This window comes from Sciurus carolinensis, unplaced genomic scaffold (assembly GCF_902686445.1).
Source record: "Sciurus carolinensis unplaced genomic scaffold, mSciCar1.2, whole genome shotgun sequence".
Taxonomy (NCBI): domain Eukaryota; kingdom Metazoa; phylum Chordata; class Mammalia; order Rodentia; family Sciuridae; genus Sciurus; species Sciurus carolinensis.
Window position 1 is genome coordinate 1,158,460 of NW_025920152.1, and position 13,823 is coordinate 1,172,282.

Here is a 13,823-nt window from a genome sequence, read left to right on the forward strand (position 1 = left end):
AGTGTTTTACAGACAAGACTTGTCCTGGTTCTCAGAATTTTATAGGGTAGTTGCTAATTTGCTTTTGTAATAAGATGATCTTTATCCAAGCATATGTTCTTGCAAAACTATTAAACATTACACATTTAACTGTAAATTTAAAGTAAGAGTGTTTTAACATTACCCCTGGTTTGTCAACTTGTTGAAGAAAAAGGCTCATAAGCAGCAGCATAAAAAAGTTGTGTGTGCTTCTTGAAGTGAACAAGCTTCTGTTTGGGATTTAATATTTACCAAAAGTTTGACCAAGACAAACAGTATGTTGGAAACTTTGAAAAGTTGTGCAAGTTGTCTCTTCTTACAGATATTCTAATGCTAGCCTTGAGTTTAACATAGCTGTTCTGGAGCTATGTACTTGGGATGCCTAGTTCTATACTCTGTAGATTAGCTTTAAGTGAACCTTACTGTGGCATTAGGCTGTTGGCCCAGTGTGAATGATGTTATTGAAAATAGCCCTATGAAACTTTTATTTTATATAGTATAAAAAAGTTATTGAGTGGTTAGTGTTGTGGCTCGGTGATAGAGCTCTTATCTAGCAGTTGTGAGGCACTAGGTTTGATTCTCAGTACTGCAAGTAAATAAATGAATAAAAAAGTGCATCAACATCTAAAAATGTTTAAAATGTTATTGAGGACATTGAAAACACATGGGATAAATTTATTTCTTATTTCAGTACCAGGAACCAGGAATAATTACATGTTCTTCATTGAGCAGTAATCTGTATTCATCTTGTGGACAATGGCACACAAAATTTCACCCTTCATGTATTTGATTGTAAAGCTTATAACTGAATTATTGGCCTATTCCTAGCAAGTTAAGTGACATTATAGTTCCAGATATTTTTGTGTTTCATCCATCCTCTAGTTTTACCATAAGTAAATAAAGTTAAAATAATTCAATTACAGAAATGTTACAACAATCATACAAATAATTCCCAACTAACCTTTACACAGATTGCCCTAACGTTATCACTTTTATATGTAGGTATTCTCTTTATCTTTCCTTTCTATTTCTGTTTCTGTGTCTCTGTCTCTCCCCACACTCATATCACCTACTTGCTTTTAATTTGCCTCAACAAATGTTTCTGATTCTTTGAATTACTTTTTTGGGGGAAATGAGACAATGCATTTTTTTAATTAATTTTAACAATGGATAAGAGTGGGTACATTTTATACCTATATTCAACAAAGTATTACATAAGGACCTATTGGTCTAGGTGGAAAAAAGACACATTGTGGATGGAGGAAAAGAAAGAGCAAGGGAGAAAGAGAGACAAAAAAGAGCACACAGACCTGATAGTTAAGAAAGTGCTTATAATGCTTCAAAGAAGATAGTTACTTTAAATGAAAGATGAGGGAAAATACCAGTGATTTTCAATTCAAATATAATTCATAGAGTAACATTCTTAAATAAAAGCAGATAATGAATATTAAAGCATGAAAATGATTGAGAATGTATTTGCATTAATAATCAAGTCCACTTTAGTAATCAGTATTCAGAATGGCACTGTCAATACTGTGGGAAACTTTAACTCAAATGTGTTTACCTTTAATTAAATTGGTCATAAAATAAGTTCAGATTTGATCACTTTCAAACTAGTTCTTACTTAAAAAAATACTTACTTTATGCCAGGTATGGTGGTGCACACCTATAATCCTGGTGACTCAGGATGCTAAGGCAGGAGGTTTCCAAGTTTGAGGTCAGCCTGGGCAACTTAGTGAGACCCTGTCTCTAAATAACAAATAAGACTGGAAGCTGGATGAGGTGTCAGATGCCTGTAATCCCAGTGCCTCAGGAGAATCCTTAGTTCAGAAGGATTCAGAAGAATCCTTAGTTCAAAGCCACCCTCAGCAATTTAGCAAGGCCTAAAGCAACTTAAAGAGACCCTGTCTCTAAATAAGATGTAAAATGTGCTGGGGATGTTGCTCAGTGGCTAAGTACCCCTGGGTTTAGTCTTTAGTACCGTAACAAAGCAAAACAAAATAAATTGTAACCACCCCTTAAGTATAAGATTCTTTTTTGGGAGATGGGCACAGGATGACAGTTGTTTGTGCAAAATAAGGCTAAACGAAAATGTAAACTTTATTGTACCATACAGTATAGAAGGCATTATAACTGCATATTCCTATTTCAGATATTTCAGATATAATTCTACTTTATCAATGACTCAAAATTTGGGGGATAGAAATTAAAAACGTATTAAAGATGAATTCAAAGAATGTTGAAAATTATAATGTTTTTCATACTCTTAAAATTATTTTGAAAAATTTATAACTTAAAACAAAACAATTGCCAAAATAAATGAATGAATTTTCCTCTAGACTAATGTGAAAATAACACAGTGGAGTGAAAAGGAGCTACAGAATTCTGTCTATATTATAGTCAGATTCTTTTTTCCTAAATAATTTGGTCGAGGAATCTGCATACAAAGTGTTGCCTTTTTATATATATATATATATATATGTATATATATGCATTTAAAAATCAAAATAGAAGTCCTCTTAAAAGACAGGTTTAGGAAGCAAAATTGACCTCAAATCTTGTAGAAGATGGAGTATATTCTACAATTTTAAATGCATGACATTTTAAAATGTCATCATTCTTTGGTTAAGGCATTAATTTTAAATAATAGTAATTAATGCCATACAAGAGTAATACAATAGTCTTGACTTTTGTAGCTTCTATAGTTGGCATTTATTTATTCCATCAGCAGCATTTCAAAAAATGGACTTTGTAGGAATGCAGACTTGTGGTCCTATCTCTACTTTTGAGTGTGATCTCGATATCAACCATTGGTAACATAGTGCTAATAATACCTACCTCTTGGGGTTGTGTGAGAATGAATTGAGATGGTAATATCATGCTTATTTTGTTGTGAAGTCTCAAGAAATGTTATTTGTTGCAGATACTCCCTCATTGAACCCCAGTGATGTTTGCAGTCATGCCATGGATAATCTTGTAAAAAAGGATTCTTAGGTGTAGAGATGTGGAAAAGGTTATGTTTGGTACAGAGATAACAGGTAAGGAAGAAAGGAGTAGAACAAATTGTTAATTGCTGTTCTTTAAATTTTATACATAAATTATTTGTCTTTTCTTTTAAATGATTTCAATTAGTTTTCAATATTTTTATTTTTACAAGTTCCTTATCTACTTAATATTTACAAAAGGGCCAGACAAATAATGTACACTAGTATTTGTTTAATAAGTGATACAGTGTTTCTTTTCATTATACTAACCACACACATAATACAATCTTGTGTTTTTTATCAAATTTTTGGGGTCCAAATATCTATAAGTGGAAGGAAATTTGTATGCTAAATGATATGTAACTTTCATGTTATTATTCAAAAGACTTATCTTTTCATCTCATTATTTTCTTATGTGTAGAACAAGGGACTTGTGGCAAAGTAATTTAAAAATAATAAGAACCAACATCTTTTAAAGGATTATCTTCAGTGCTGTCCTAAATTCCCACAGTACTCCTCCAGTGTATGAACTCTTGTTATCTATATTCAAAAGTACAAAACTAAAATTTAATGCATTGAAGTAACATGCTAAGTCACAGTACTGGTGGTTAAGGTGCAATTTGAATTGAAAACCAAGGGTTTTAACCACAGTTAAAAGATATGATCTCAGAATTGGGACCTCTTAATTGTGGTAAAGAAAAAATTAAGTCCCAATTCATAATTGTATATTTTGAGTTTTTAAATAGAGTTCATTTGAAAATTTTGATATATTTAGGATTATGATTATAATTAAGGAGAAACATGTATTCCACTTTAAGGTTGTGTTTTTTTTTTAAGGTGTTTGTTTCTCAGAGGTTATTATTTTTCTGAATTCACTTAGTTTTTTGGGCAGAGCAAAAATTAAATATAGAAAAGTACAAAGTAGCTGAGAAATTCCTGTATGTAGCATATAAAATTTAGCTTTCATTCTTTCTGTGCAATTTAAAGATCCATTATTATAAAGAAGTTTTTATCGATATAAAAAAGAGGATGCCTGTCATAATAAATATATAATAGTCTTGTCTCTAACATGAAATTTCTTATAATGAATATTGTTTGAATGATTGATTCAGTATATTCATATGTTATAATCCATGGATATAATGAAGAGATTCTTACAGAGTTTTCCACAAATCAGTAAATATGGCATTTTAAAATTCAAAAATATATTTTAATTCTATAAGGAACAAACAATATATTACAAAATGTGATATCTAATATTTTATCATTAGATGAAAGAACCCAAATCTTTTTAAAATAATTTTAATTGTAGATGGACAAAATATCTTTATTTATTTATTTTTATGTGGTACTGAGGATTGAACCCAGTGCTTCACTTGTCTGAAGCAAGAACCCTACCCCTGATCTACAACCCCAGACCCAGAATCACAAAGATTATTTTTTCTAATCTTAGTTGATGAGAAAAGGGCAGCAATCCCATATTAAAGATTTGTTTTAAAACAGCTATCTTCAGGTACTAATATGATAGTTCAGATTCTGGACATATACTTACACATACTCTAGAAGTAGCAGTTCTAAGTGATGGGGAAAGATAATTGAACACTATGGATAATATAATTCATACATACTTTTGACCTGTGACTTTTTGACCAGTATTTTAGTGGATATTGGTAAACATACTTTATTTCACATTTCTTCTAAATATTCTGGAATCTTGTCACTTGAATTTTATATGTTTTGGCATATTTCCATGAAAACTAGTACAGTCACAAATAACTAAATCAATACATATTTGATATAAAATAGAAACTTTTGATTAAACTCTGAAAAAGCACTTATTCTTTGTATTATATTCATAAATATTTCCTCCATGCATATAGATATTAAATATTGATAGCTATTGTTTTCTTTGTTGTTCCCATGTAGACTCATTGAAAACATATTGGAATTCTCATGAGGCTATTGAAATTTTCATTTCATGAAGTACAGTGGATATAGGCAGAGTTGAATTACCCTAAATGGCTTTTCAGTTTTTGCTTGGTAGCTTTCAAAGTGACTTGCCACTTAATGAAAAAGGGAGACCAACAGATGGTAAACCTGTGATTGCAACCTCTGCCATTTCCCTTTGTCATTATGTAAACTGCTTTATCAGTCTTCAAAGACTTCTCCCCACAGCTTAGCCCTCCTGAGAATACTATGGTTCTGCTAATTGGAAGTTGACCATCTTTGTGCCTAGGCACGGTTTGAAATTGTTCTGTCTTTTGTTTTGTTTTGTTTTGTTTTGTTTTAAATATATTTTTAAAATTATTTTTATTGTAAACAAATGTGATACATGTTTGTTTGTACGTGGAGTAACAGCATACCATTTGTATAATCATACATTTACATAGGATAATGATGTTTGATTCATTCTGTTATTTTTTCCTTCCCCCCACCCCTACCACCACTCTATTCCCTCTATACAGTCCCTCCTTCTTCCATTCTTGCCCCCCTCCCACCCCCAATTATGTGTCATCATCTGCTTATCAGTGAGATCATTCACCCTTTGGATTTATGAGATTGGCTTATCTCACTTAGCATGATATTCTCCAATTTCATCCATTTACCTGTAAATGCCATAATTTTATCATTCTTTATAGCTGAGTAATATTCCACTGTATATATATATATCACAGTTTCTTTATCCATTCATCAATTGAAGGACATCTAGGTTGGTTCCACAGCCTGACTATTTGTTAATTGAGCAGCTATGAACATTGATGTGGCTGTATCTCTGTAGTATGCTGATTTTAAGTCCTTTGGGTATACGCCAAGGATTGGTATAGCTGGGTCAAATGGTAGGTCCATTCCAAGTTTTCTAAGGAATCTCTACACTGCTTCCAGAGTGGCTGCACTAATTTGCAACCCCACCACCAATGTATGAGTGAACCTTTTTCCCCACATCTTCTCCAACACCTATTGTTGCTTGTATTCTTGATAATCGCCATTCTAATTGGGGTGAGATGGAATCTTAGTGTAGTTTTGATTTGAATTTCTTTTATTACTAAAGATGGTGAACATTTTTTCATATGTTTGTTGATTGCTTGTACATCTTCTGTGAAGCGTCTGTTCATATCCTTAGTGCATCTGTTGATTGGGTTATTTGTATTCATGGTGTAATTTTTTGAGTTCTTTATATATTCTGTAAATTAGTGCTCTATCTGAAGTATAAGTGGCAAAGATATTCTCCCACTCTGTAGGATCTCTCTTCGCATTGCTGATAGTTTCCTTTGCTGAGAGAAAGCTATTTAGTTTGAATCTGTCCCAGTTATTGATTCTTGCTTTTATTTCTTTTGCTATGGGAGACCTGTTAAGGAAGTCTGACCCTACACCAACAAATTGAAGATTTGGACCTACTTTTTCTTCTAAAAGATGCAGGGTCTCCGGTCTGATTTCAAGGTCTGTGATCCATTGTGAGTTGATTTTTGTGCAGGGTGAGAGATAGGGGTTTAGTTTCATTCTGTTGCATGTGAATTTCCAGTGTTCCCAGTACCATTTGTTGAAGAGGCTATCTTTTCTCCATTGCATATATTTGGCACCTTTGTGTAGTATGAGAAAATTGTATTTATTTGGGTTTGTGTCCGTGTCCTCTATTCTGTACCATTGATCTACTTGTCTATTTTGGTGCCAATACACATGCCGTTTTTCTTACTATTGCTTTGTAATAGAGTTGAAGATCTGGTATTGTGATACCCCTCTTTCATTCTTCCTTCTAAGGATTGCTTTAACTATTCTGGGTTTCTTATTCTTCCAGATAAATTTCATGATTGCTTGCTCTATTTCTGTAAGGTACATCATTGGGATTTTAATTAGAATTGTATTGAATCTCTATAGCACTTTTGGAAGTATGGCCATTTTGACAATATTAATCTGCCTATCAAAGAACATGGAAGATCTTTCCATCTTCTAAGGTCTTCCTCAATTTCTTTCTTCAATGTTTTGTAGTTTTCATTGTAGAGATCTTTTACCTCTTTGGTTAGATTGATTCCCAAGTATTTTATTTTTTTGAGGCTATTGCAAATGTATTTGTTTTCCTCATTTACCTTTCAGATGTTTCATTGCTTGTGTATAAAAATGCTTTAGATTTATGCGTGTTGATTTTATAGCCTGTTATTTTGCTGAATTAATTGATGAGGCCTAGAAGTTTTCTGGAAGAGTTTTTTGGATCCTCTAAATATAGAATCATGTCATCAGCAAATAGTGACATCTTAAGTTCCTCTTTTCCTATTTGTATCCCTTTAATTTCTTTGGTCTGCCTAATTGCTCTGGCTAGAGTTTTGAGGACAATGTTGAATAGAAGTGGTGAAAGAGGACATCCCTGTCTTGTTCCCATTTTTAAAGGGAATGGTTTCAGTTTTTCTCCATTAAGAATGATGTTGGTCATTAGCTTAGCATAAATAGCCTTTAAAATATTCAGGTATGTTCCTACTATCCCTATTTTTTCTACTGTTTTGAGCATGAAGGGGTGTTGTATATTGTTGAACACTTTTTCTGTGTCAATTGAAATAACTATGATTCTTATCCTTAAGTCTACTGACATGATGGATTACATTTATTGATTTATGGATGTTAAACCATCCTTGCATTCCAGAGATGAGCCCCGCTTGATCGTGGTGCACAATTTTCTTAATATGTTTTTGCATACAGTTTGCCAATATTTTTTAAGGATCTTTGCATCTATATTCATCAAGGATATTGGTCTAAAATTTTCTTTCCTTGATGTGTCTTTGCCTGGTTTGGGAATGAGGGTGATATTAGCTTCATAGAATGAGTTTGGTAGGGTACCCTCCTTTTCTATTTCCTGGAATACTTTGAGAAGTATTGGAATGAGTTCTTCTTTGAAGGTCTTGTAGAACTTGGCTGAGAACCTGTCTCGTCCTGGGCTTTTCTTAGATGGTAGATTTTTAATGGCTTCTTCTGTTTCCTTGCTTGATATTGATCTGTTTAAATTGTGTATGTCATCCTGGTTCAGTTTGGGAGGAGCATTTGTCTCTAGAAATTTGTCAATGTGTTCGGTAGTTTCTATTTTGTTGGAATATAGATTTTCAAAGTAGCTTCTCATTATGTTCTGTATCTCAGTGGTGACTGTCGTGATGTTTCCTTTTGCATCATGTATTTTAGTAATTTGAGTCTTCTCTCTCCTTCTCTCTTCTAGTGTGGCTAAGGGTTTGTCTATTTTGTTTACTTTCTCAAAGAACCAACTTTTTGTTTTGTCAATTTTTTGAATTATTTCCTTTGTTTCAATTTCATTGATTTCAGCTCTGATTTTAATTATTTCCTGTCTTCTACTACTTTTGCTGTTATTCTGTTCTTCTTTTTCCTGGGCTTTGAGCTGTAATGTTAGGACATTTAGTTGTTGACTTTTCATTCTTTTCTGGAATGTGCTCCATGCAATGAATTTTCCTCTTAGGATCACATTCATAGTGTCCCAAAGATTTTGATATGTTGTATTGTTGTTCTGATTGTCCTCTAAGAATTTTTTTATCTCCTCCCTGATGCTTTTTCTTATCCATGTTTCATTCAGTAGCATATTATTAGTCTCCAGATGTTAGGTGTAATTTCTGTTTTTCATTTTGTCATTGATTTCTAGTCTCAGTCCATTATGATTTGATAGAACACAAGGCATTATCTCTATTTTTTTGCATTTCCTAAGGGCTTCTTTGTTGCATAACATATGGCCTATTTGTGAGAAGGTTCCATGTGCTGCTGATAAGAAAGTGAATCCACTCATTGATGGATGGAATATTCTATATATGTCTATTAAGTCTAGGTTATTGATTGTGTTATTGAGTTCTATGGTTTCTTTGGTTGGTTTTTGTTTGAAAGATCTATCTAGTGGTGACAGTGGTGCATTAAAGTCACAGAGAATTATTGTGTTGTGGTCTGTGTGATTCCTGAAATTGAGAAGGATTTGTTTGAAATACAGGGATGCACCATTGTTTGGGGCATAAATATTTACTATAGTTAAGTCTTCCTGATTTATGATTCCCTTAAGCAATATGAAATGTCCTTCTTTATCCCTCCTGACTAATTTTGGCTTGAAGTCCACTTTATCTGATATAAGGATGTAACCCCTGCTTTTTTACTGAGTCCATGTGCGTGGTAGATTTTTTCCCATCCTTTCACCTTTAGTCTGTGGATGTCTTTTTCTATGAGATGAGTCTCTTGCAGGCAACATATTGTTGGGTCTTTCTTTTTAATCCATTCTGCCAGTCTATGTCTTTTGATTGTTGAGTTTAGGCTATTAACATTCAGGGTTATTATTGAGATATGATTTGTATTCCCAGTCATTTGGCTTATTTTTGGTTATTAAGTTGGCTTGGTTTCTCCTTTGAGTGGTTTTTCTCTAAGGTAGTTCCTCCCTTTGCTGACCTCCATTGTTGTTTTTCATTTCCTCCTCATGGAATATTTTGTTGAGAACATTCTATAGCTCAGGCTTTCTATTTGTAAATTCTTTTAACTTTTGTTTATCACGGAAGGATTTTATTTCATCTTCAAATCTGAAGGTAAGTTTTGCTGGGTGTAGGATTCTTGGCTGGCAACCGTGTTTTTTCAGAGCTTGAAATATATTCTTCCAGGCCCTTCTAGTTTTTAGTCTGGATTGTGAAGTAGGCTGCTATCCGTATTGGTCTCCCCATATATGTAATCTGATGCTTTTATCTCGTGGCCTTCAAAATCTTAACTCTGTTTTGAATGTTAGGCATTTTCATTATAATGTGCCTCGGTGTGTACCTGTTGTGATTTTGTGCATTTGGTGTTCTGTAAGCCTCTTGTATTTGATTTTCCATTTCATTCTTCAGAGCAAGAAAAGTAAAGAAATAAAAACAAATTTTTTCAATAAGAAGAAAAAAGAAAATCTACAGTGTAACAGTCATATAGTAATGAAACCTCCCAGAGTTCAGTAGCCTGATGCATGAGAGGTACCTGACAATGAGCTTCAAGCCTCCAACAGGTGTCTCAGGATGGGATTTGTGCCACCTGAAGATCAGAGCTATGGCTTCCAAATGTGTTGACAAATGGGGAGCTGCAACTCAGTGTGTGGATGTGGTCAGCTGGAGGTCCAGGAGGTGGGATGCAGTTGGTCAGGCAGGCGTCCTAGAGGTCAGGTGTGTTTGGTGTGGTTGTGGGATCCTGGAGGCCAGTTGCAATCAGTCGGTCTGGGGTCCCAGTGATAGGGCGCAGTCAGTTGGTCTGGGGGTCCTGACAGCAGGGAGCAGTCAGTCAATGTGAGGGTCCCAGAGGCAGAGAGTGATTGGTCGGGCTGAGGTATCCTGGAGACGGGGCTCAGTCAGACTGGCCAGGGGTTGTACGGGGCTTGGCTGTTTTCTCAAAATGGCGACAACCATGTGTAATCAAACCTGTAGGTACTGTAACAGTGAACTTCCAGGCAACAGCAGGCAACTGGTGCTCCACTGCCAGTCAGCGATCAGTTTGCTGACTGTTGTCGGATGATCGGGACGTGAACCTCGTGCATTGGGTGATGGATATAGGTGTAAGGCAGGCGATGGACAGGACAGAGGCAGGCAAATGGCGGATGATAGGTGCCTGATGGTGAGCAATCTGCACTCAAAAAACACATGGATATGCTGGCAGACTGCAGGTGATCACAGCAGACAAATGGGGTAAATAGCAGGAGATAGATAAGCAGAAAAACTGCCTTAACAAGAAACAGGTATCCTCTGCTTGAAACCAGAGTTATGGAGCAATAAAACACAGTCTCCCTCTAGTCCGCCATCTTGGATTTCCCTCCCCTGTCTTTGTTTTTAAAGGAAATGTTTTTATAACCTTAGTGTCTATTTGGTTAATCCCTTCTGAAGAAATAGTGGTGAGAAAACAGTCTCTGGGAAAAGACTATGCTTAAGTAACAAAATTCATCATCTTTCAGAGATAGTATTTCCTTAAAATTCATTGTTTTCTATATATATTGAATATATAACTACTGAATATATAATAATTTTCTTTTTCCCCACTAAAAAACTGATAAAAGGATTTGAAATTCCAGTTTCCCATGTGGAAACAAGAATTATTAGATTATGACAAAATATTTAATTTATATACTTATTTTCTTTCACAGACATCAATAGGCTAACATTCTAGCTAGAAATAAAACTTTTGAAATGATGTAAAATTTTCCATGTAAATGATGTAAAATGATGCAGGATTTAAAAAAGTGACCAATTGCTCTAAAAATAATGTGAACCATTTTCAAAATTGATAAATTTGAAGGTTAAATCAATTTTAGATCTTAGCCATTTTTTAATGTCAAGAAAATCATTAGTCTGTGTATAGTTTATGGCATTCTAGAATTGGTAGAATCTTCAAGATGAACTAACATATGTTTTCATGTTTTAGAAAAGGGAATGGATCCTAGATAGCACAAGTAACTTATTTAAGGTCACAGATTTATAGAACTAGGAATTGATTACACATGTCTTTAAGCTATAGCATGGGTTCAAGTCAGAATCAATGTAAAACTAAATTGGATATCTGCTATATTACTAAAGTATTTTTAAACATTTATTTTCAAGTTAAATTTAGGTTTATTTCCTTTGTTCATGTGTAGTCTTGTTTTGCTTTTTATTTTGAAGTTATGATAGTGAGTTATTTTTACTTCAATGTCTTTTAGAATAATAAGATAAAGAGGCTCAGAAACTTTGCATTTTTGTATCTTCTGCCTGTTCTCTAGAATCTGGGAAATGACACCTAAGTTTATGTGTGCAATTGTGAAGTAGTGAACTAATGATAATTTCTGAGTCACTCATACTTCTGGGGACTGAGGCACATTTATAGACTGTTTTCCTAAAGCCCAGTATTCAGTATTCCCATCTACAGAAATGTCATAAAGGTACTAGCATCATCTGGAAGTACACTGGAAGTGAGATATTTTTATTACCTTAAACAAAATTATGATGCTTCAGGACTATATTGGCATTATAAAATGACAACTGAAAATGTACTTCAATTTTGATGGCCACTGCTCTTTTTTAATTTTTTTTTTTTTTTTTTTTTTTTTTTTGGTGGTGCTGGGGTGATGACGAGTTCTTAAGAAAAATTAGGCAACAGAACAACTAGAGCAGGCTATTTCAGGAGGGGTAGGAGAAAGCATTCAAGCTTGAAATGAGATTGTGTTCTAGGTAAATTAAAGCCTAATATGATACAATTTAAATAAAACAATCATTAAGTGGATAGATACATTTTGAAAAACTGGTCTATTTACGATATTCATGGAATACTGCCTAGTTAGAGCTTTTTATGAAGTTTATTACATGAGTTTAAAAGAGAGGAAAGGAAGCACTGTCTCCCCCCAGTGGGTGGTCAATATAGGGATACAGCATCCTAAGTATAAGGTGACGATGAAGAATTAAAAAAGCTTTACATAAACAATAGATGGTTTGTTCATGTGAATTGGAGAGTGAGAGAGAGATAGAAATAGAAGTATATTGTTGAGGAGCTTATCATTAACTATTTGAAACTGAAGAAATGCAGTCACATCGTGTAGTGATTCAAAATATTTGACAGACTAGACCAAGAAGATTCAGAGTGAGAAGTCTCATGAGCAAAATACAATACTTGTTATATCTCTACCTTTTTTTTCAATATAAAAGAAAATGAATTTTTATTTCCATAAAAGTGGTGGAAAATTATACTATTTGAAATCTTTAGGGTTCATGTTGAGGACTATATAAATGCCAACTAATAAGGAGAAAAAGTGAGGCTCAGAAACCTGGCAGAAGTTTTGTACAAATTCTACATTGAACAATCATAAACATGTGAACATATTATTACAATGAAACCTGTAATATTGTAATTTATTAATGATAAAATTGTAAAAATATTTTTTAGATTACTTAGAAGTCTACCATATAAATTGGTCATCAAAGTTCCTTATCTAAAATTAAAATGAAAAAGGATGAGCCTTTGTTCCCCCAGACTTTAAAACATACATCAAAATGACTTCAAAAAGAGCCCTGATCATCCTGTCCAAAGGAGCAGAAGTCATTCCTGTAGATGTCATGAGACTGGCTGGGATTAAGGTCACCATTGCAGGTCTGTCTGGAAAAGATACAGTACAATGTAGCCCTGCTGTTTTCATTTGTCCTGATGCTAGTCTTGAAGATGCTTGAAAGCAGGGACCATATGATGTGGTGGTTCTACCAGGAGGTAATCTGGGTGCACAGAACTTATCTGAGTCTGCTGCTGTAAAGGAGATCCTGAAGGAACAGAATAGGAAGGGCCTCATAGCTGCCATCTGTGCAGGTTCTACGGCTCTTTTGGCTCATGAAATAGGTTTTGGAAGCAAAGTTACAACGCACCCACTTGCAAAAGACAAATGATGAACTGGAGTCACTACAGCTACTCCGAGAGCTGCATGGAGCAGGATGGCCTGATCCTCACCAGCTGCAGGCCCAGGACCAACTTGGAGTTCGCCCTTGCCATCGTGGAGGTGCTCAGTGGCAAGGAGGTGGCCGACCAGTGAAGGTGCCCCTGGTTCTTAAGGATTGGTGCTTGGCCCTCTGGAGGAGACCATGCAGTTCCTGCTCACCAGAGCCCACGTGGTTGTTTGGCACAGCAGAGGCAGGCTGCTGTGTGACGTGACCACCCCACGTTCCCAGCCTGTGCATCTGTGTCTGTAACATTTCTGAACCTTGTTTGCAGAATAAACAAGGCATTTGCAACACTGGAAAAGAAAAAGGATGATGAAGAATAGATGTCTATTTTGAAAATGTTTCTGAATCACATATCTTGTAAAACATACATATTCAATCCCATATGAAGAACCAA

At 34.6% G+C, this 13,823-nt stretch overlaps 1 pseudogene; it reads left to right on the forward strand.

The window, feature by feature from the left end:
- The first annotated feature begins 12,991 nt into the window (after nucleotides 1-12,991).
- Nucleotides 12,992-13,518, forward strand: LOC124974534 (Parkinson disease protein 7 homolog; annotated as a pseudogene).
- Nucleotides 13,519-13,823: the final 305 nt, after the last annotated feature.